Below are 22,942 nucleotides of genomic sequence, written 5' to 3' on the forward strand. Positions count from 1 at the left end.
TGTCGTGAAAGTAACATGTAATACTGATTCCCCTGCAACATTTCAGGGGCCCAACAGGCTTTCGCCTGGACATGTATACAGCTGCCTCGAAATTTGAACTGTGTACGCAAATGATTACGAATACACTGAAATACTGCTCGACGGAATCTCTTTATAGTTTACAGTTCACCACAGAGTGCAAGTAAGTTATGACTTCGGTCTAATGCCTGAAAATACTCCACCGTTGAGAAAATTTTACCCTTGTATGAGCAACACGATCTGTGTACGTTTATTGAAATATGACATAGCCAGCAAAGCTTTTGTTACACAACGAAATTTCAACACTTGTTTAAGTGAGGCAATATTACTCCGACCGTCCTAATTCAACTTATATTATCTACTCTAAGAGACGAATTTATACTTATGAGGGAAATGGATAAGTGACAACACTTTTTTATGCCTTATACTTCTCAATAAGGAGAATGAATCACTGTAGTACAAAGTCCCGATATATTCATGACTGCATCACGTGTCTTTGAGTTCTCTGTATCTCGCTACTTGATTTGATCGGCTGAAAAATTACATTTAAGACGAGAAAATATTCTGATTGCTGAACGCAGTACGTGTAAGTGTGAATTCTACCGAAGGCAGATGACTTGCATTAAGTTTTACTCGCACCAGCCACTGTTGAGGACAAAGATCAACCGAGCACACGTAGACTTCAACAAGAACATCCGTAAAATTAAAAAGTAAGTTGGGGAGGAAAGTAATTCGTGAGAGATTTCAAGCTAACCTCAATTCTTATTCAGAACATAGTCGAAAACTTATGGATAGCAAATACAAAAGTCTTCTACTGAACCAAGTGGATTTACGACACTGCACATTCACAAGGAGCAGGATATTAATGCTATATATTTTATAATAGCCATAATTCGATTTAGTGAAAAGAAAGGTGACGTGAAAATCGATCTATGTCCACGGATACCTTGATAAAACACATTGTTCTTGAGTCTGTGGAATGTTGCTGCGAGCTGAGAGCTTTCGTTAGTTGTTGGTGAGTATTTTTCCACTGACGTGTTACCTGCAGGTTTTGGACCGCGATTGCTTACTAGAAGAGTAGCGCGCCAGTATGAAATTTTGCTTCAAGGTGGGAAACAGTGCTGCCCAAACGCTCTAAATGAAGAACCAAGCTTTTGGTGTCATCAATTTAGGTCAAGTAGGCTTACGACTGTTATAAGTGGGTCCGCAGCTCGTGGTCGTGCGGTAGCGTTCTCGCTTCCCGCGCCCGGGTTCCCGGGTTCGATTCCCGGCGGGGTCAGGGATTTTCTCTGCCTCGTGATGACTGGGTGTTGTGTGATGTCCTTAGGTTAGTTAGGTTTAAGTAGTTCTAAGTTCTAGGGGACTGATGACAACAGATGTTAAGTCCCATAGTGCTCAGAGCCATCCATCATCTGTTATAAGTGGTTCAAAAAGTGGGGAACACGATGCAAATGACGACGACCATACCAGTTGGCAACGATGCCGCCTCACATTAGAAAGATCTCAAAAACTGAGGGACAGGATTCTGCAAGATTGTGTACAAATCATCCAAGACCCCAGAAATTCCTTGATAATAAGTTGTGGTACATGTGAACGTATTAAGTCAGAATAATTGAACACGAAGCTGTCACAATTGTTCCAAGATGAATCAGAAGGAACATGCGCGTAAAAGTCTGCAGGGAAGTTAAACAAATGTTTCAAGACGATCTTCCTTCCAAAGGTTGCCGCTGGTGGTGGAAATTTGGCTTGTGGCTGTCATCTTCAGCCTAAGCAGCAATCGTCGCAGTTGATGATTTCTTCTTCACGTCACCAAAAACAGCTGGAAAAGTCTGCAGTAAAAGACCTAGTTTATCTGGTTACCTTTTTTTGTAATTGCTGAAATTCTTCATACAGAGTTTGTTCTGGTCAGACGGTCAATAAAGAGACCTTTCTCGATGTTCTAACACGTTTAGCAGAGAAAGTGGGGAGAGAACGTCCACAGACGTTGGTTTCAAACGACAGGGTACTCCACCGTGACAACGAACGACCTTATTTGGCCTGCACTACTTAGAATTGTTTCACTAGAAACAAAATGACTTGTTCGCTACCCATATTAGTTCTGTGTGAAGTCGTCTACTTTCTCCAAGATGAAATTTTTTTTGAAAGGATGAAGATTTGATTCTGAGGAGGAGATTAGATCGGAATCGCTGATGATACTGAACACCTTAATAAAGGGAAATTTCGGGGATGGGTTTCAAGAGCGTAAGAGACGTTGTAACTAGTGTATTCGATACCAAAGAGACCACTACATATCAGAGGATGGAGAATAAGACCTATGTAAGGCGTAACTATTCCAGTTATTATATTGCGGGATCTGTTAAAGACCTCTAGTAGATTAATTGCTTCACTTATAAAATCCTCCAGGAAAGAAATTTTAGGGAATCAGGTCAGTAGAGCAAGAGATTCAAATCAAATGGTTCAAATGGCTCTGAGCACTATGGAACTTATGTTGTGAGGTCATCAGTACCCTAGAACTTAGAACTACTACTATCGATCGCGCGGGATCCAGACTGTAGCGCCTAGAACCGCACGGCCACTCCGGCCGGCAGCAAGGGATTCAAAGCCTTTGATTACTACATGTACACTCAGGTAGTTTCGGACATCTAAGGCAAAATGGGTTTTTGTCAAATAGCTAAGCTATTAATTCCGTCTCGTACAAGCACTCGTGCCAGAAATATTTCAAACATACGACGAGTGTTCTCTCCTTGAAAACACAGGGTCCATATAGGGTAGTGCTTGATATCGCCAACTGCACATTCACTTTTGGAGGTGTCTCGTTGACACCCCTGCAGTACGTGAGTGATGTTATTTTGCCTGGTTCTATTGCACATGCCTGCAGGAGTGAAGTGTTGCTTCATCACTGAACAATACATGTGCAACGAGAGCCTCATTATACAGAACCTGTAATAGAAACCATAGCATGCGGTGCTGCTAGATCCTCAGTTTCAGATTATGCAGAATCTGGAGGTAGCACGCACGTATCTTTAATGTATATCGCAGAGTTTCCTAACTATTGGGCTGTGGACTGCCTAGATTCCGACAGAGTCTCCTGGTGGATGGCAGAGGGTTTCCGTGCGACCACATCCTCTCTGGGGCCGTCCATTTCCTGGTTTATGGACGGTCTACCAGAACGTTCCTCATAGTGTGTCACCATAGGCAGAAGGTTACAAACAACAGTGAATCGTTCTTCCTTTGTGAGCATTCGTTGTATAACCTGCAAAAGAAATTGATATCACAGAAATGGTGTTCCTTGCAAAAATTTAGAATGCTTCACCAGTTTACACCAGTTTAACATCTCCTGGAAGAATGAACATATACCAAGCTTACTTATAATTCAACAGCTTAAATATCATCCTTCTTTTTAAAAAACCAAACTGGGTAACTATGGTAATTATGAAGGGAGGAGTTTCAAAAACCGAAGCTTATGAGTTATGTGTTAGAATAATTGCCAACTGACTACAGGCCATAAGTGAAACACTCATTTTGAAGATCGTAAATATTTCAGGAAGGAACGTCGTCCGAAAATAGTGTATTCATTATAAAATTGCTAATAGGAAAATAGATGCGAATTTAATACTAAATGGATATAGCCCTTATAGATTACCCTCCTACGTCCGACTCCGTAACTGTGAGCAGTGGGCTGACTGTTCTGTGGAGGATCCAGGTTCATTACCAGTAGTACCAGGAATTTTTCCTTGGTGGGACAGCTACAAAACGAGCCTCTGACCCTCGGATCTCAATTGAAAAGCTGCTTAAATGACAAGTAGTGATTCCCAGGTGTGCAAAGGAACCGCAAGACCGCTACGGTCGCAGGTTCGAATCCTGCCTCGGGCATGGATGTTTGTGATGTCCTTAGGTTAGTTAGGTTTAACTAGTTCTAAGTTCTAGGGGACTAATGACCTCAGCAGTTGAGTCCCATAGTGCTCAGAGCCATTTTTTTGTAGAGGACAATCGCTATGAGTGTTGGGTGCACTGAGTGTTCAGACACACTTGCACTCTGCCCAGCACTAAAGTCTGATGTTACTTGTACCACAGTTCGCCACCTGCCGTGTTTTACCAGTCTGCCCAAACCACGACGTCCAGTATCTGAAATTAGGGATGCCTGCCCAATCCCACGACCTATGGATGTAGTTTAACCATGGTTTCGCCACCTGCTGGAGACACTCATCACAGTACTCCTCGAACATTCGACGAGTTGTGCAGTTTCCACAATGCTCGGTGCTGAGCCTCTGGGCCATCACAATCTGCCTCGGTGAAAATCAGCAGATGGGGCGCCTTCCCCGTTCTACAAACCGACAGCAGCCCCTCTGATACTACATGCACCGTGGGTGTGTCTGATTAGCAGTCATTCCTCGCTAGGTGACGTTGCTGTCGCGTGACCGGATTTATAACGACAGTAGATCTGTGGTCATAATGTTCCGGCTGATCAGTGTATGTACACAGCCATAGATTGGAACAGGTGCAATATTTCAGACATAATACCTATGAATCAAGCATAAGACAAGGTGCAGTATATCAAAGACTTTATTTAATATATAGAGTGACGACGTTTTACCAACATGGAAACACGTAGTTCGCTCTGGATTACAGACATCATAAATACTTGCCGTCTTGCAGACGATCAGTTTATTGTATTTGACGATGAAAAGAACTTACTATGCGCCGTAGATAAGTTGTCTGCCTCCATAACTTAGTATTTAGTGTGACTGATAGCCATATGGAGGCCCCAAGTTCGATTCTCAGTACAAACATGGATTTTGTCTAGATGGGCGAACTGAAGTGGGATGCTCCCAGCCTCGTGATAGCAGTTGATCAGCTGCTTGACGGAGCAGTAGCGACTCCAAAATCTACTAATCCCACAATGGCTGGAAAACAGCTGTGCTGACGCCCATCCGCATCCAAATGATGCCATTGACGCGGGATGACCCTACGGTCAGTCGGTCCAACTAGCCATCTTTGACCAGAGTGGCAATAAATAAATAATTTGCACACGCTAGACAAAGAATACAATAAGGAAAACAAAACTGATGAAACGGAGGTAATACTACAGATGACGATGAGCTTCAAAAAATGGTTCAAATGGCTCTGAGCACTATGGGACTTCACTTCTGAGGTCATCAGTCCCCTAGAACTTATAACTACTTAAACCTAACTAACCTATGGAAATCACACACATCCATGTCTGAGGCAGGATTCGAACCTGCGACCGCAGCGGTCGCGTGGTTGCAGACTGTAGAGCCTAGAACCGCTCGGCCACCCCGCCCGGCGACAACGAGCCCTATTAACAGATAAAAACAACACTTATGCTCACACAGTTCGTAATTTCCGCACATAAAGGCAAACATTACATGTAGCCTATCGAGCCATAGATTACAGCATTAATGGTTACAATTCCTGGTTTTATACAGTACCTGTATCTTCACAACATAACGTCCTTTTTAGACATACATGCGTATCTGAAGGACATTGTGTTGTTAAGATGTAGACATTTTTAAACACATACATTGTAACCATCAATAACTGTTAATAGAAAAAGAAGGAAGTTAGAAAGAAAACAAAACTGTGAGGTCTCTGCTGAATGGGAGTGAAATTGGGTTCTCATAAAAATGGATGAGACCAAAATATGGCCCGTTGAAACGAGATTTCTAAAAGCAGTAAACGGTTGCACACGAAATGGAAATGAATAAGTTAGAGAAGAACGAAATGTGATACTCATAAACAACACAATAGAGAAATGTAGAAACAATTGAAAAGCGCATACTGGCAGTACGCCAGAAGAAAAAATGAACAAACAGATATCGAGTTACACACCGAGAGAAAGAAGAAACAGTGCTAGGCCCAAAATGAGGTGAACGGTGCTTCATTGGCGTCAGAGACAACAATACGTGGCAGGCGACCTGTTCGACATTGTCCAGTTCAATTTACGCGCTACCCCGCCAGATGCCCGCTGCGCATAGATCACTTGTGTGTGTGTGTGCGTGTGTGTCCGGCGTCGCAGGCCGCAGTGACCTGTGGCTGTGCTGTGGCTCCGGGACTACAGTGACCCGGCTCAGTGCGCATGCGCGCCCAGCTCGCAATTAGCCGAGTGCTGACCTTTGGGCGGCTGCCCGCTGCCGCCGCCGTCCACGCGGCCACGTGTTGCGCCCGCTACCGCGGAGTACTCGCCGTGACATCAGAGCACGCTCTGCGCCTTCATCCGCGGCCGGCATCAGCGACACCGGCGTGGATTAAGCCCATTGTACCTCAACCGCACTTCATCTCCGTTGGTCTTATAGCGTCCGTCAGGCGTTCCTCTTACGTCCTTCGTCGACTTCTCCGGAGTAAGTTCTGCCTTCATGACGTCGTGGGCAGTTACACCATTTGTAAGGCCGAAGCTGCGTATTGAAGTCTCGTTCATTGCACAGTGCAGCTACGCTTCCCCCAAATTCACCATTTTGACTATAAAATCGTAGTCAGTCAAGCTGTTGGTGCGATGTTCTTTTCTTCTACCTTGATTAGGACTTTCGATTTGATCTGGCCTCAGTTCCAGCTTATAACTGACATTCTTATGACTTTATTTTATTTTGCCGGCCGCGGTGGTTTAGCGGTTCTAGGCGCTCAGTCCGGAGCCGCGCGACTGCTACGGTCGCAGGTTCGAATCGTGCCTCGGTCATGGATGTGTGTGATTTCCTTAGGTTGGTTATGTTTAAGTAGTTCTAAGTTCTAGGGGACTGATGACCATAGATGTTAAGTCCCATAGTGCTCAAAGCCATTTGAACCATTTTTATTTTATTTTGGTTTCTATTGAAAGGTCATATTTGGAATTGTTGTTTCTACTATTCGTTCTTGATATTTCACCCAGTTTTGTTTATGCTCTTCTGTTTTGTTATTTACTGCAAAAATATTCATTTTCTGCTGAATGTTTTCATTAGGAATCCGGTCTACCTTAGTCAAATCGTAGACTGCTCGTGAAAGTATCATTAAAACTGTTTGAAACTTTTCCCTTCATGCACTAGTTGTTTCACTACCATACAGTGAAACAGGTACAGACTTTCTCTTACAGAATTTAATTTTTCTGCTTCCTCATGTATTTTTAATGGTCTCCTTATACTGCCAAGTATACTCTGGCACCTCTGTAATTCGTTATCTACAGCTTTATCTCAGTCTCTCGGCAGTTAAAACGCTTAACTTGTTCCAAAATCATGTATTCAGTTACAATTCTGTTTCGAGCTGCTAATTGTCATAGAATGCCATTGCCTTGGTTTTATTTAGTGCTGTCTTAAAGTTATAAACCATTCCAATCATGTTTAAAAGGTGGATTGACATTTGAAGTTCAAATTCGCAGTTCGTCGTTAGTAAAATGTCGTCATCATATAATGGAAAGTTAATATACCTATTCTTGTTTATACTGATCACTTCTCGTGTTTTTTATGTCCATTTCCGGATTGTGGTGACTATAGAAATGTTAAAAGGGGCAGTCGATGAAGTACACACGCATGTCTCACATGTAGATACAAAAAATCTGTTTCCCCTGTGTAATTGGGAATGTCAAGTATAATACATGTTCCGTCATACAGAATCTTGATGCAGTTCTAAACTGATTTCGGTATCCACGCTTTACCATAATATTCAACGGGCTTTCTCTATCAACCCTGTTAATCGGTGACAGTCAAGTAGGTTGCTGTATTAGATTCCTTCGTTTTCTCTATTACTTATGACACACTAAATAATTGATCGCTGCATTACCTTTCTGTTATAAAACTTCTTTGCTCTTCTAGAAGGAACAGTACTGTAGCAACCTGTAATCTTTTGTTAACACGAATATACTGGGTGTCCAGTGAATTAGCCTCTGTTTTCAAAATCAAATAACTCGAAAAAGAAGATCGATTGACGAGTGCAAACCTAATGTATTTTTATAGTGAAAGCTGTAAGAATATTATACGCAATTTGTACAGAAGTATCGGAACATTTAGGAAGGCTGCTAAGAATGGCTCTGTACTTTGTGGCAACTCGTGGATTGTCAGCGTCCGTAATTAAAGACGACCTGTGGAAGCAGTCTTTGTGAACACATCACAGTCTTTCTGAAATGCCACCATCGCAGTACGGATACGGCAAAAATGAACAATGCAATTTTCCTTCGCATCCTGTAGTGCCTTAAATGAAATGGATTCAGATGCCGAACATACTGGCCATTTCAGCTTTTCCAGAGTGGTGAAATGGTGCTGGAAGGCAGTGTATTTCAATGTGCCCCACAAAAACTAACCACATTGAGACAGACTGAGCAAAGATGGAGGCCAACCCATCCCCATCAAGAAAACGAAACACCTGTTCGGTGCTGCCACGTGGTCTGGCCCGTCTTGCATGAAGTATTAGGTACCTGGACGACCCTCCAGCCTATCTGTGTGCTGACAGATTGTTCCAAAATTGCAACCTAACGTTCACTACAGTCGTTTCGCACGTGAGAAAAGGCCCAATAGTGCCTCCGCTACATACCGCAGCCCAAAGAGGAGCTTTTGGAGAATACATTGGTGTCACTTGACACAAATGGGTTATTATCGGAGCCCTGAAATCGCCAGTTTTCTTTATTCACTACTCCATTCGGTTGGAAGTATGCTTCATCTGTGAACCAGTTGCAGCCAACGTGAAGTCCTTCATTACCAATCATTGTGAGAATCTTCTTCGCAAAGTCAGGTATCGGTTGCACAGCACGTACCGGCATGGATTGTTGATTTGGATTGTGAATGGCAACATCTGTACACCCTGCCTCAGAATTTTGAATTTCCTGGGTGCTGGTACGCTTCAAACCAGTCCCTACAATTCTTAGGACGAAGGTACTTTGATTTTGGTGAATAATTCCAGAAAGCCGGGAGACATTTCCAGGAGTAGCTACAGTTTGTCTGGGGCCAATAGTCTCCGCCAGATCATCAGCCACGCTGCCTGTCCGTCGGAATTGCCAATGGCTGTTCACACTGGATAATTTAGGGATATTATATTGCCTTCGAAAACGGCGCTGTGTTACCGTAGGACAGTGTCGCAACCGGTGGTAATCCAGTAACATACAAACACGATATTGAATGGAATACATGGTTTCAATCCCTTCCTTCGGCACGCTCACGTCCTTTCATGTTTCAACGGTGGAACTAATAACTCTGGACTGAGGTGCAGTATTTACAGGTCCACTTATTACAATTACAACGCTATCAGTTTGCAGCTTATCGAACTGTTTCGAACGTTCTGTGTAACATCTGTACAAATTTCGTACCGTACGCCTTTCACAACAAATACACCGTTTGCTACACCCGTGTATCGATATTTTTTTTTTTTTTTGAGATATTTAATTTTGAAGTCAGTGACTGCACTGAATACCTTGTATATTCCCATTAATAAAAAGTTACACGTTGTTACAGAATTGTTACACTACTGGCCCTTGAAATTACTACACCAAGGAGAAATGCAGATGATAAATGGGTATTCAATGGACAAATATGTTATACTTGAACTGACATGTGATTAAATTTTCACTCAATTTGGGTGCATAGGTCCTGAGAAATCAGTACCCAGAACCCAGTAATAACGGGCTTGATACTCCTGGGCATTGAGTAAAACAGGGCTTCGATGGTTTGTACACGTACAGCTGCCCACGGAGCTTCAACATGATACCACAGTTCATCAAGAGTAGTGACTTGCGTATTGTGACGAGCCAGTTGCTCGGCCACCATTGACCAGAGGTTTTCAGTTGGTGAGAGATCTGGAGAATGTGCTGGCCAGGGCAACAGTCGAACATTTTCTGTATCTAGGAAGGCCCCGTACAGGACCTGCAACAAGCAGTCGTGCATTATCCTGCTGAAATGTAGGGTTTCGCAGGGATCGAATGAAAGGTAGAGCAACGGGTCGTAACACATTTGACATGTAACGTCCACTGTTCAAAGTGCCGTCAGTGCGAACAAGAGGTGACCGAGACGTGTAACCGATGGCACCCATAGCATCACGCCGGGTGAAGCGCCAGTATGGCGATGACGAATACACGCTTCCAAAGTGCGTTTACCGCGATGTCTCCAAACACGGATGCGACCATCATGATGCTGTAAACAGAACCTGGATTCATCCGAAAATAAAAAGACGTTTTGCCATTCGTGCACCTAGGTTCGTCGTTGAGTACACCATCGCAGGTGCTCCTGTCTGTGATCTACATCTACATTCTACATCTACATCTACATCTACATTTATACTCCGCAAGCCACCCAACGGTGTGTGGTGGAGGGCACTTTACGTGCCACTGTCATTATCTTCCTTTTCTGTTCCAGTCGCGTATGGTTCGCGGGAAGAACGACTGTCTGAAAGCCTCCGTGCGCGTCAAGGGTAACCGCAGCCATGGTCTCCGAGCTGATAGTTCATGCTGCTGCAAACGTCATCGAACTGTTCGTGCAGATGGTTGTTGTCTTGCAAACGTCCCTATCTGTTGACTCATGGATCTAGACGTGGCTGCACGATCCGTTACAGCCATGCGTATAGGATGCCTGTCATCTCGACTGCTAGTGATACAAGGCCGTTGGGATCCAGCACGGCGTTCCGTATTACCCTCCTGAACCCACCGATTCCATATTCTGCTAACAGTCATTGGATCTCGACCAACGCGAGTAGCAATGTCGCCATACGATAAACCGCAATCGCAATAGGCTACAATCCGAACTTTATCAACGTCGGAAACGTGATGGTACGCATTTCTCCTTCTTACACGAGGCATCACAACAACGTTTCACCAGGCAACGCCGGTCAACTGCTGTTCGTGTGTGAGAAATCGGTTGGAAACTTTCCTCATGTCAGCACGTTGTAGGAGTCGCCACCGGCGCCACCCTTGTGTGAATGCTCTGGAAAGTTAATCACTTGCATGTCCCAGCATCTTCCTCCTGTCGGTTAAATTTCGCGTCTGTAGCACGTCATCTTTGTGGTGTACTTCTAGAAGAGTAAAGCAGCTTCATAACAGAAAGATCATGTCGGATTATATATTCATTGTGAGTGAAGTAACAGAGAAAAGAAAAGAATTTAGCACGGCAACAATGTTTAGCGTGCTGAGTCCTATATAATTTGAAGCGTTTTTGCGCCCCCGTTCTGCTTTAAGGCAATTGTGGAACTTAAGTATTTAGTCAACAGTATTCAGGAGATGTAAGACTTTACACATAAGCATTAATCCATCATGTTTGGTTAACTCTGCATTAATCTGTTCAGGACATGGGACTTTGTTGCACTTTTGTTCTTTAATCAGATCTTCGAAATCTTGTAAGGTCATCAAATCTGTGTTAGCATAACCAGTCATACTTTCATAATAAGTACTTACCTTAGGATTGTACCACAGTTCGTTCTAATGTGATGCATTTATTACATTTATTTGCGGAACGTCTTTCTCAGAAGAATGTTAGTGTCTTAATATTTTGAAAGTGAAGTCTTCTCTGCGATACACATCATGTAGTAAATCTGCTCCAAACTTTTCCCAACTATCTGGGAGGGTTCATTATTAGTGATCTAGTTTTTCTCTCACAAATCTATAGCTTTCTATTGTTTGATCATTGGCAGACACAGAAAAACGGCAATGCGCTGATTGGTCTTATTTACATATTTTTCACATTTTTTTCTCGTATTTTGAGTTAGATATTTAGGGCACAATACAGTTAAAATTCCTTTATAGCTACACTGGACAAAATATTAGCCACTCCCATGTATATCGTTTAACACCGCCGCTGAATTTCATAATTGTTCAGTTCGTGGAGGAAGAGAATCCTCAAGTTTGTTCATGTATGTCATATACATCTAACGCCATTTATTAATGGTTAAAATCGACTAATTAAAAAAAAATTGCTGGGATGTCTGCTACATCTCACTTTCTGTTCCAATTATCCCAGACGTAATCTATGGGGTTATGATAGGATTATTTAGCCGGTCATTGTCAGGAATAGGAACCACACGGCTGCTACGGTCGCAGGTTCGAATCCAGCCTCGGACATGGATCTATGTGATGTCCTTAGGTTAGTTATGTTTAAGTAGTTCTGTCTAGGGGACTGATGACCTCATATGTTAAGTCCCATAGTGCTTAGATCCATTTTAACAATTTTTGTACTGCATTCCACATGGTTTTCATTCATCTTCTGACTGGTTTGATACGGCCCGCCGCGAATTCCTCTCCTGCTACAATCTCTTCATTCCAAAGCAGTCCATTCACTCTACGTTCACAATTATTTCCTGGTCCCATCTGTCTTACTCTACAGTTAGTACCCTCTACAGCTTCCCGTAGTACCATGAAAGTTATTCCCTGATGCCTTAACGTATGTCCTGTCGTCCTGTCCCCCCTTCTTGTCAGTGTTTTCCATACGTTCTTTTCTTCGCTGTTTCTGCGGGGAACCTCCTCAGTCCTTATTAATCCACCTGTGTTCCTGTTTTCCAACTGTACATGATTCACAGCCACACAGTGCTGCACTCCAGACGTACATTCGCAGAAACTTCTTTCTCAAAATAAGGCGTATGTTTGATACCAGTAGACTTCTTTTGCCGGTGAATTCTCTCTTTCCCTATGCTACTCTGCTTCTTATGCCCTCCTTGCTTCGTCCGCCATGGTCTTTTGCTTCCAAGATAACAGAGTTCTTAAGTTCTTGACCTCCAATCTTGATATAAAGTTTCTCGCTGTTCTCATTTCTCTGTTTCTCATCACTTTAGACTTTTTCCTGTTTACTTGCAGTCCATATGTTGTACTCATCAATGTTTATACTGTGTATCACTGGCCTTTCCCTGTAATTTACGTCTGTTTTTCTCAGAATTTGGGACATCTTGCACCATTTTACGCTGGTTGTTCTAGTTTGACAAATTGTCTTAGCATATCCTAATTTTTCTTCAGTCTTGCCTCAATTACCCAGCGCAAATTCAGGACCACCTCTACGGTACCTTTACTGTCTCTGAAGTCAAACTGATCGTCATCTAACAAATCCATAATTTCCTCCATAATTTCCTTTAGCCTATATACAGTGCGTGTTAAACATCTTACAGCGCTGTCTGTGCAGTGGACGACTTCGATCATTTGTAAAGACGCAAAACCGCGACTCTCCGGACCATACTACAGATATTCACTTATCTACTGTCCAGCTCTCGTGTTGTCTGGCCTACTGAAGACTGCAAGGGTCCATCACATGATGTTCCCTTCGCAATGTCAGGTCGGAAAGTGGACAACCGTAATTCATGTCGGGTTTAGATCCTATTGTGATTGAGAAGGAGTGACTTTCGTCTCTGGCCCGTATGTGTTAAATTCTTCTTACGAGCATTGTTCTTATGCCGTAGTAAACAGTAGCGAGTTGCAAACCTTTGCCTGTAGACAAGACGGATAGTCAGCTTCGATAGACGAACAATTGAAGCAACTTCATTCATGGTTGGTCATAAAAGTTTTCCGAAAAAAACTCTAGTTCCGAACTGCCATTCTTTGTCGTCTCCACTATGACGTTCACTGTTTTGAATCCAAGTAACCGACTGGCACATACACACAACTTCACCGCCGGAAGTTAGGCCCGTAACTTAGGCCAGAGGTGGAGGGTCACATGCCAGCTATGACCAGCGCTTTAAAGCGACCAACGCGCTCCTTTGAGAGGGTGAATGATATTTCTTACGGTAAGCCTAATATACACTCCTGGAAATTGAAATAAGAACACCGTGAATTCATTGTCCCAGGAAGGGGAAACTTTATTGACACATTCCTGGGGTCAGATACATCACATGATCACACTGACAGAACCACAGGCACATAGACACAGGCAACAGAGCATGCACAATGTCGGCACTAGTACAGTGTATATCCACCTTTCGCAGCAATGCAGGCTGCTATTCTCCCATGGAGACGATCGTAGAGATGCTGGATGTAGTCCTGTGGAACGGCTTGCCATGCCATTTCCACCTGGCGCCTCAGTTGGACCAGCGTTCGTGCTGGACGTGCAGACCGCGTGAGACGACGCTTCATCCAGTCCCAAACATGCTCAATGGGGGACAGATCCGGAGATCTTGCTGGTCAGGGTAGTTGACTTACACCTTCGAGAGCACGTTGGGTGGCACGGGATACATGCGGACGTGCATTGTCCTGTTGGAACAGCAAGTTCCTTTGCCGGTCTAGGAATGGTAGAGCGATGGGTTCGATGACGGTTTGGATGTACCGTGCACTATTCAGTGTCCCCTCGACGATCACCAGTGGTGTACGGCCAGTGTAGGAGATCGCTCCCCACACCATGATGCCGGGTGTTGGCCCTGTGTGCCTCGGTCGTATGCAGTCCTGATTGTGGCGCTCACCTGCACGGCGCCCAACACGCATACGACCATCATTGGCACCAAGGCAGAAGCGACTCTCATCGCTGAAGACGACACGTCTCCATTCGTCCCTCCATTCACGCCTGTCGCGACACCACTGGAGGCGGGCTGCACGATGTTGGGGCGTGAGCGGAAGACGGCCTAACGGTGTGCGGGACCGTAGCCCAGCTTCATGGAGACGGTTGCGAATGGTCCTCGCCGATACCCCAGGAGCAACAGTGTCCCTAACTTGCTGGGAAGTGGCTGTGCGGTCCCCTACGGCACTGCGTAGGATCCTACGGTCTTGGCGTGCATCCGTGCGTCGCTGCGGTCCGGTCCCAGGTCGACGGGCACGTGCACCTTCCGCCGACCACTGGCGACAACATCGATGTACTGTGGAGACCTCACGCCCCACGTGTTGAGCAATTCGGCGGTACGTCCACCCGGCCTCCCGCATGCCCACTATACGCCCTCGCTCAAAGTCCGTCAGCTGCACATACGGTTCACATCCACGCTGTCGCGGCATGCTACCAGTGTTAAAGACTGCGATGGAGCTCCGTGTGCCACGGCAAACTGGCTGACACTGACGGCGGCGGTGCACAAATGCTGCGCAGCTAGCGCCATTCGACGGCCAACACCGCGGTTCCTGGTGTGTCCTCTGTGCCGTGCGTGTGATCATTGCTTGTACAGCCCTCTCGCAGTGTCCGGAGCAAGTATGGTGGGTCTGACACACCGGTGTCAATGTGTTCTTTTTTCCATTTCCAGGAGTGTAGAAATACACCAAAATTCTCTCCATAGCGGACATTTTAACTTCACACATTCGTAAATTCAGATTACCTATGTGCTAAATTGAATAGCTCACTGAGAGTACACAAACTGTCCGCCCCCGATAGCTGAATGGTCAGCGTGACGGATTCTTAATCCTCTGAGCACGGGTTCTATTCCCGGCAGGGTCGTGGAATTTTCTCCGCCTAGGGATTGGGTGTTGTGTTGTCCTCATCATCATCCTATCCTCCTCACCGACTGTAGGTCACCGAAGTGGCATCAAATTGAAAGACAGGCACGCGGCGCACGGTCTGCCCGACGGGGGTCTCTAGCCATAAGATTAAATAGAATACATGAACTGCTACAGGCCGACTTGATAAGCAGTAAATTTGTATACTTATAGTGAACGTGTACAGATATTCCGAACAATATCCTGGTTATATCAAAAGGCATGCGGCTTCCTGACTTCCTCAGTTTTTCAGTATATTAATTAGCTTTGTTTTTTTGCAGAAAGCCAAGAACATATGGTTCATGTCCACCATCTCAGTCCCACTGGTGGTTGCCCAAAATACCGACTCGGATCAGATGAAGTGAAACTAAGTTCTTATCAAGTTTGGTTAATTAATGAATGCCTAACACAGAATCATAACATAAGTACTGTTATCAACTGTAATTTTATTGCATGATGCAGGTAATGCCATGTAAAAGAATGTTTTATATTCGACTGATGAAACGCATAATAAACCCACGCCGCTGTCACACTGTTCGATTACCAGCGCCCCCATTGGCATAAACCATGAATCACCTTCGTCTCGATACGTAATGAATACAACTACTAATTACACTTTGATGGTCAGCGTTAAACTCATCTTTAGTCAGAGTACCTATTTCGCACCTTTACCCACAACTGTGCCCGCGTACCCCAGAAATATTGACGTCACTTCCCACATAATGCAAACTTACCTCAACTGAGGACTGTGGCCTTAATCTTCTTGGCTGTCATGCGTCTCCCCCAGCTGGCCAGTTATCCCTCACAGTAGTTCACTACCGAGACGCGACTGACAGGGTCTACACACAACGGTGCACAAAACATGCGGGAAGCATCCAGCAAAATAGCACTCCCACAATTAAGAGGATTTTATAAGTAACGTTACTACTTATCTACCCGTACAAGAAGTTAAAAAATGGTTCAAATTGCTCTGAGCACTATGAGACTTAACATCTGAGGTCATCAGTGCCCTATAACTTAGAACTACTTAAACCTAACTAACCTAAGGACCTCACACACTTCCATGCCCGAGGCAGGATTCGAACCAGCGACTGCAGCGGTCACGTGGTTCCACACTGAAACGTCTAGAACCGCTCGGCCACGACGGCCGGCCGTACAAGCTATTCAAAGATTACAGGATATAAAGAGTGTCAACAAAGTATCAGATATTCCTACATGAGGTAGTACTGGTCAAAACTGGAAGAAAATTTCCTATATTTATACCTCCGGAAGCCAGTACCGGTTGACCGTCGAAGATCCACAATTCATGGCCTGAACTGTTTACAGATGAGACAGTACTCACAAGGAGCAGCATAGTCAGTTACCACAATACACAAGTGTGGGCATGTGCAAATCCTCGACCAGTAATGCAGGTGAGCCATCAGGTTCGCTTCAGCATCAGGGTTAGGACATTAATTTTCGGTGATAAACTCGTAAGGCCACACACTTTATCGAAGAGAATAACCGGTGCTGTGTATCATCGGATTCTGCTCGAAGAATTACCAGCGCTGTTGCGGAAGGAAAACGACGGTGGTCTATGCACGACAGTCCAACACCTTTTCTTCGACGGATCGTGTGACATTGCGTCATCGCAATGTTTCATGGACGATAAATTGGTCGACAAGGTCTGGTAGCGTAACCTCCCTATTAACCGAACCTGAAGATGAGTTGATGGCTATCGGGACATTTGAAAGCAATGGTGTATACCCAAAGCATTGACAATGTGCAGACGAGACAAGAGCCTGAGAACAATGCATCTCATGTAGTCCGAGTGAAACCAGTTGTATCTGAAAGAGTTTCTAGGACATTACAGAATGCGTAATAACCCCATGGAAGAATGCCTTTAGTGTCTACGTCTGCGCAGCAGACAGATGGGAATCAGGGAACAGATTGGCTCAAATCTCAAAAGGTGTTGGTTTCCTTACACAGGGTGATTCAGCTGTCCCTATCGATTCGTCTTATGCAACCTGCACCACTTGCGTATCGGAAATATACCCAGACAGGCACAGCCACGTAATCGATATAAGTTCACTCTCCGAGATTTCGGCGACAGTTAGCAAACGGAATCATGATTTACAAAGGATTTTTGAAAGAAGGTATACTTTACCTCTTCCCTACTTATCCTAGTGTCACTAATCATTCTTTGTTTAATTATCTCTGTAGTCGTGCAGTTTTAGGATACCTCTGTAAGTCTATTCCGTTTATGGTCCGCCCCGATAGCTGAGTGGGCGTGACGGATTGCCGTCCTACAGGCCCGGGCTTCATTCCATGCTGGGTGGGAGATTTACTCCGCTCAGGGACTGGGTGTTGTGTTGTCTTCATCATCATATCAACCCCATCCGGCGCGCAGGTTGCCCGATGTGGCGTCGAACGTAATAAGACCTGCACCAAGGCAGCCGGACCTGCACGGCACGGGGCTTCCCGGCCAATGACGCCAAACGCTCGTTTCCATTTCCATTCCGTTTATAGTGCTTAATCTTCAGTAAAAGGATCAGAAATTTTGCGTTACAAAGTTTCATCTTTTTCACCATCAGAAACAATCTACTTAACTGATAAGATCAATGTGAGGAGTACGGAAGCAGCAACTTTTTGGTGTATAACCTCTGAACCATTTACTAAAGGTTAAGTACTCTAAATGGAATAAGTTTACAGAGCAGTCCAAAGGCTGTGTGACTACATTGCTAATTACGCAAAGAAGGATTGGAAACCGTAGGATACGACTGGGGGAACGAAGGTATATCTTGGGCCAAAAATACCGTGTAACTAATGGACAATTCTCAGTCGTAACTTTTAGAATATGATTCGGTTTGCCAACAGTCGCCCAAAGCTCTGAGAGGGCATTTACATCGATTACGTGGCTGTCGGCCACTGGATACCGTTCCTGATACAGACATAGTGCAAGTTGCATAAAACGAATCGGCAGGGACAGCTGAATCATTTCTAGCAATACTTCCACGGCAAGACTGATACTTGGTTTTCACACCCTGTATATGTGCATGCGATGGATGCAGCGGAGGCATCTCCAAAAGACAAGAGTGATTACTTTCCTTTGGACAGTTACCACAAGAGGATAAAATATTTCAAATAACGTTTCCGCTGTCGAACTAACTTGCCGAATTGTTGCGTGGCCAAAATAAAAATTAGGACAGACAGAATTTACCCACAAGGAACACACCTACTGGGAACTTACTGTGATGGAAGAGAATATCCATGGACTACAAACCACAAGCACCATCGTCACCCACATCAGAGCAAGTACCACATCATCTTCAGCTTTTGTGTTTCTAAATACGTAACCAAAAAACTTTTCGTCTTTACAGTCTTAAATCATTGTTGCAGAGAGTGGAAAAAAAATTACCTAGTCGAATTGAGTGCAGGAAATTCGCTAGTTTTCAAAAAAGTTTCCAGTCGTCTCGGAATGAATAAATACAGATTCTGTATTGTTTCCAAGAAAATCTTACACCATTCTTCCTGCAAAATAGCGGAAAGTTCAGGTAGCATAGATGGAGGTGGATAGCGATCATGCGGCCTTCTCTCCAAAGTAGACCACAAGGTCTGTTTGGTAACTGTGTGGCCAGGAAAGGTGCGACAAGTCATCCTCGTACTCATAAAACCAGCCATCGACGACACGAGCAGACATGAAAGACTCATCTAACCAAACAACATTATTCCGTTGCTCCATAGTCTGTGTTTTATGACCTCGGCATCACGTCTTCTGTTACAGGCATTTGCATCAATAATCAGAGGTTACGCAATTCCAGCTCACCTTGAAACTAGCTGCTTAAGGAGTTCCCTTCGTTTCTTTTTGGTGCCAAAAACGTTCGCGAGTTCCACTTTCAGTTCTACAGTTTCTTTTGCAGCTGTCGTCCTCTTATTTTTCGTTTCAGTTCTCCTCAATGAAGGTCTTTCAGGACCACCCAACACACAATTACGTCCGCATCGTGATTTAGCGGATGATGTTTTTCTTTTATCTCTTTATGCGCAGTAAGTCCTCGATACGGTGCCTCTTGAAACACCGAACACTTCGCCCACCGTAGTTGGGGAGAACACCCGCCATCCGAGAACCAACAGTTTGTCTATGTTCGAAGTCATTTAGCTCCGATAAAGCACTCACTAACTCATAAAAGACTTACGGTTGCAACGTCCTGAAGACATGACACAGATACCATTCGTGCTAAACATACAGTCTTTTTTTTATAGCGTCTGCATTTATGGTCAAGCATGCATTTAACAAAGTGTTTCCATATTTTTGTCCCAACTATTTTTATAGTCCATTAGGCAGTAATATCACTGCAAACATTTAACGCACTCTCAGTTCCAATGATGAATGAACTAAGACGTTGAAAAAAAATCCATTTTTGCATGTTTTTCATTCATTAATTATTTTTACCACAAATTTGTCAGGCAACTAGCCCATGTCACAGCATTACAGAGAAAAGGAAATAATTTGCAGTCATCAAAGAAATTATTTTGTTAATACTAAAAATACAAAATAATGCTACCAAATATCTACGCCAATGGAAAATACTCTACTCTCTGTGTCCATATTACTACGCACAAAACCACCAAAGTCAGAAACATTTGAAAATTGGCCAATAACGTGAATCCTAATTGGCGAAATGAATATTAATGAAACAAATAACGGAAAAATAAATGATTTTGTTTAACGCACAGCTTTTACACCTAACTGTAGACAACAACATCTGCTGCAGAAAGCCTCATGCAGCTTTTGTCATTTTCTACTATATCATTCTGTCTAGAAATCCGAGACACAATTTGATCGTATCGAAAGTAAACGAACGTCATTGCTTGGTGGCACTGATAATGTTACCAACGACAGCGGCAGTAATATTGAGATACTAAACATCTTTTTTTTCGATTGTTTTTACTAAGGCTGTAGGAGATATGACAGAATTCCAATCAACAGTGCCTGCCAACATTATTAATTTGGAAACAAATACCTTCAGCGTAGCGAAACAATTTAAATCCCTTCATAAACGTATGTCTTCCGTACAAACTGTACACCATTTAGGTTCCTTTCGGAATACGACGATGAAATAGATCCGTTTTTAGCAACCGTATTCAACCGCTCGCTCGTCGAAAGGTCCGTATCTAAGAACCGGGAAGTTTCCCAAATTACAAGAACACGAAAGAAAGGAAATAAAAGCAATCCACTGAATCATAGATCTCTATCACTGATATAATGGTGTAGTAGGATTTTGGAATACACGCCGTATTACATTATTAAATACGTCGAAGGAAAGAATGTATCGACACGTATGCAGCAAGGAAGCTGAAAATACAGTTTTTGTGAAACACAACCGGCTCTTTATTCACACTAAGTAATGAGTGCTATCGACAAGTGATCGGAGGTTGATTCTATATTTTTAGTTTTGCAGCAGGCTTTTGACACCTTTCGCCATAAGCGGCTTCTAATTATATTATATGCCTATGAAGTACCATCTTATTTTTCCAACTGAATTCGTGACTTACTGTCAGAAAGTTTACAGTTTGCAGCAACTAATTGCAAGTCATCTAATGAAACCTGTTATATCTCGGGTTCCTCTAAATAATAGTAAGAGCTCAGTTGCTGTTTTTAATCTACATAAACAATTTAGAAAGCAATCTGAACAGCCCTCTTAGACTGTTTGCAGATGATGCTGTCGTTTTCTATCAACTAAAGTCATCAGACGATCAAAATTAATTACAAACTAATTCAGACAAAGTGGCAATTGCCTTTGAATAGTAAAATTTGTGAGGTCTACGTGCGCATTAAAGAAGATTTTTAGGTTTCGGTTTCACACAGATTTAAAAGTTGTCGATTCAGCTAAATATCAACGCATTACAGTTACAAGGAACTTAAACTGGAAGAATTACAAAGGGAATATTGAGGATAAGGCGAACCAAACACTGTCTTTTATTAGCAGGACACTGAGAAGGTACGACAATCTACTAAACAGGCTGCCTTCACTACTGTTTGCCGTTCTCTTCTGCAGTATTTCTCTGCGGTATTGGATCCTCATCAGATATGGTTGATGGAGGATATTAAAAGAGTTCAAACAAGGTTAGATCGTTTTGTGTTATCCTGAAATAGCATTGAGAGTGTAATGGATTCGATATGTCATTTGGAATGGCAATAATTGCGGTGACCTCTTTTCACAAAATTACAGCAACACACTTTTTCCTCAGAGAGTCAAAATATTTTCTTGAATCCCTCCTATATAGAGACAAATTACCGTCGTAATAACGCAAGAGAAATCAGAGCTGTCACGTAAACATTTAGGTGTTCATTCTTCCCACGTGCTCTTTGAGAATGGAACGGTGCAGAAATACCGTAAAAGTGGTTCTATGAACACCTTACCAACTATGTGGGTATGAACTGCAGAATATTATTGTAGATCCAGAGACTGTTTGCAACAACGTGCAAGAGTACGCTCGGTGATATAAAGCGAATTATCACTATCGCCTGTGTCAAACTTTCTGATGAAATGTGGGAACATGTAGATCATTTTTCACATGACAGACTGAAAATTTCTATTGAAGCTGCTGGTAGGCATTTTGAATGCCGTTTCTAATTTTGTTTAGTAGACCACAGAGTATTTGCCTATTTATTTTTTCTATCTTGGGAACCGCCCGCATAGCCGCGCACGTTAGTATGAATCTTCCGCGATTCGTGGAGGTACGTCGGCCCCGGATCGAAACGGCATCGTGGATACGGGGCTGGGTGTGCCGTGCAGTCTGGATGTGGTTTACACGCGGTTGCCCACATCCGACTAGGTGAAAACTGGCCGGATGCCCACTCCCACCTCACTGAAACAATCTGCAAAAATTTAGTAAACGTTCTCACAGTTTCACATGATTCACGTGGGATAACACTAGCCGGTTCAAAATGGTTCAAATTGTTCAAATGGCTCTGAGCACTATGGGACTTAACATCGCAAGGCATCAGTCACCTAGACCTTAGAACTACTTAAACCTAACTAACCTAAGGACATTACACACATCCATGCCCGAGGCAGAATTCGAACATGCGACCGTAGCGGTCGTGCGGTTCCAGACTGAAGCGTCTAGAACCGTTCGGCCACACAGGCCGGCAGCTGGTAACAAATGGGGTACATAGCTTTCTTCCCGTGGAGAGGGATGGTGGGGGGCTAGGATATGGCGACAGATGACAGGAAGGCGATCTGGGGATCATCTACCAGTATTACTGCCAAGCCCAGAATAGAATGCCGACACAGGATTAGGCCAGTGTCGATGCTGACACATGGAGCAGACAACTGCCGATATTTACAATTCTCAAACTTGGATCCTGATTTATTCCATTCCTTAACGTCAATGGGCGTCGTTAACTATGTTTTAAATATGGCTTTGTAGGTTACATAGATACCAGATGGAAAATGCTCCTGTCGGAGAACAAAAATGGCGAATATGTTTCTCTTTAAAAGAGTCGACAAAAATGTGAGGAACGATCTTTCTTAATACTTATGTGCCCTTCCTCGCGAAAAATTTTTTCATGGAAACTTATGCGCTCTCTCTTGACACGAAACATTTTGAATCCTTTCA

The 22,942-nt window shown here is 43.7% G+C and overlaps 1 protein-coding gene across 1 annotated transcript in view; it reads left to right on the forward strand.

Moving 5' to 3' along the window:
* Positions 1-22,942, forward strand: part of LOC126203901 (synaptotagmin-7) — a 361,415-nt gene that overhangs the window by 145,579 nt on the left and 192,894 nt on the right. The window lies entirely within an intron of this gene.

The sequence above is a fragment of the Schistocerca nitens genome, chromosome 9, assembly GCF_023898315.1.
Source record: "Schistocerca nitens isolate TAMUIC-IGC-003100 chromosome 9, iqSchNite1.1, whole genome shotgun sequence".
Lineage (NCBI taxonomy): Eukaryota > Metazoa > Arthropoda > Insecta > Orthoptera > Acrididae > Schistocerca > Schistocerca nitens.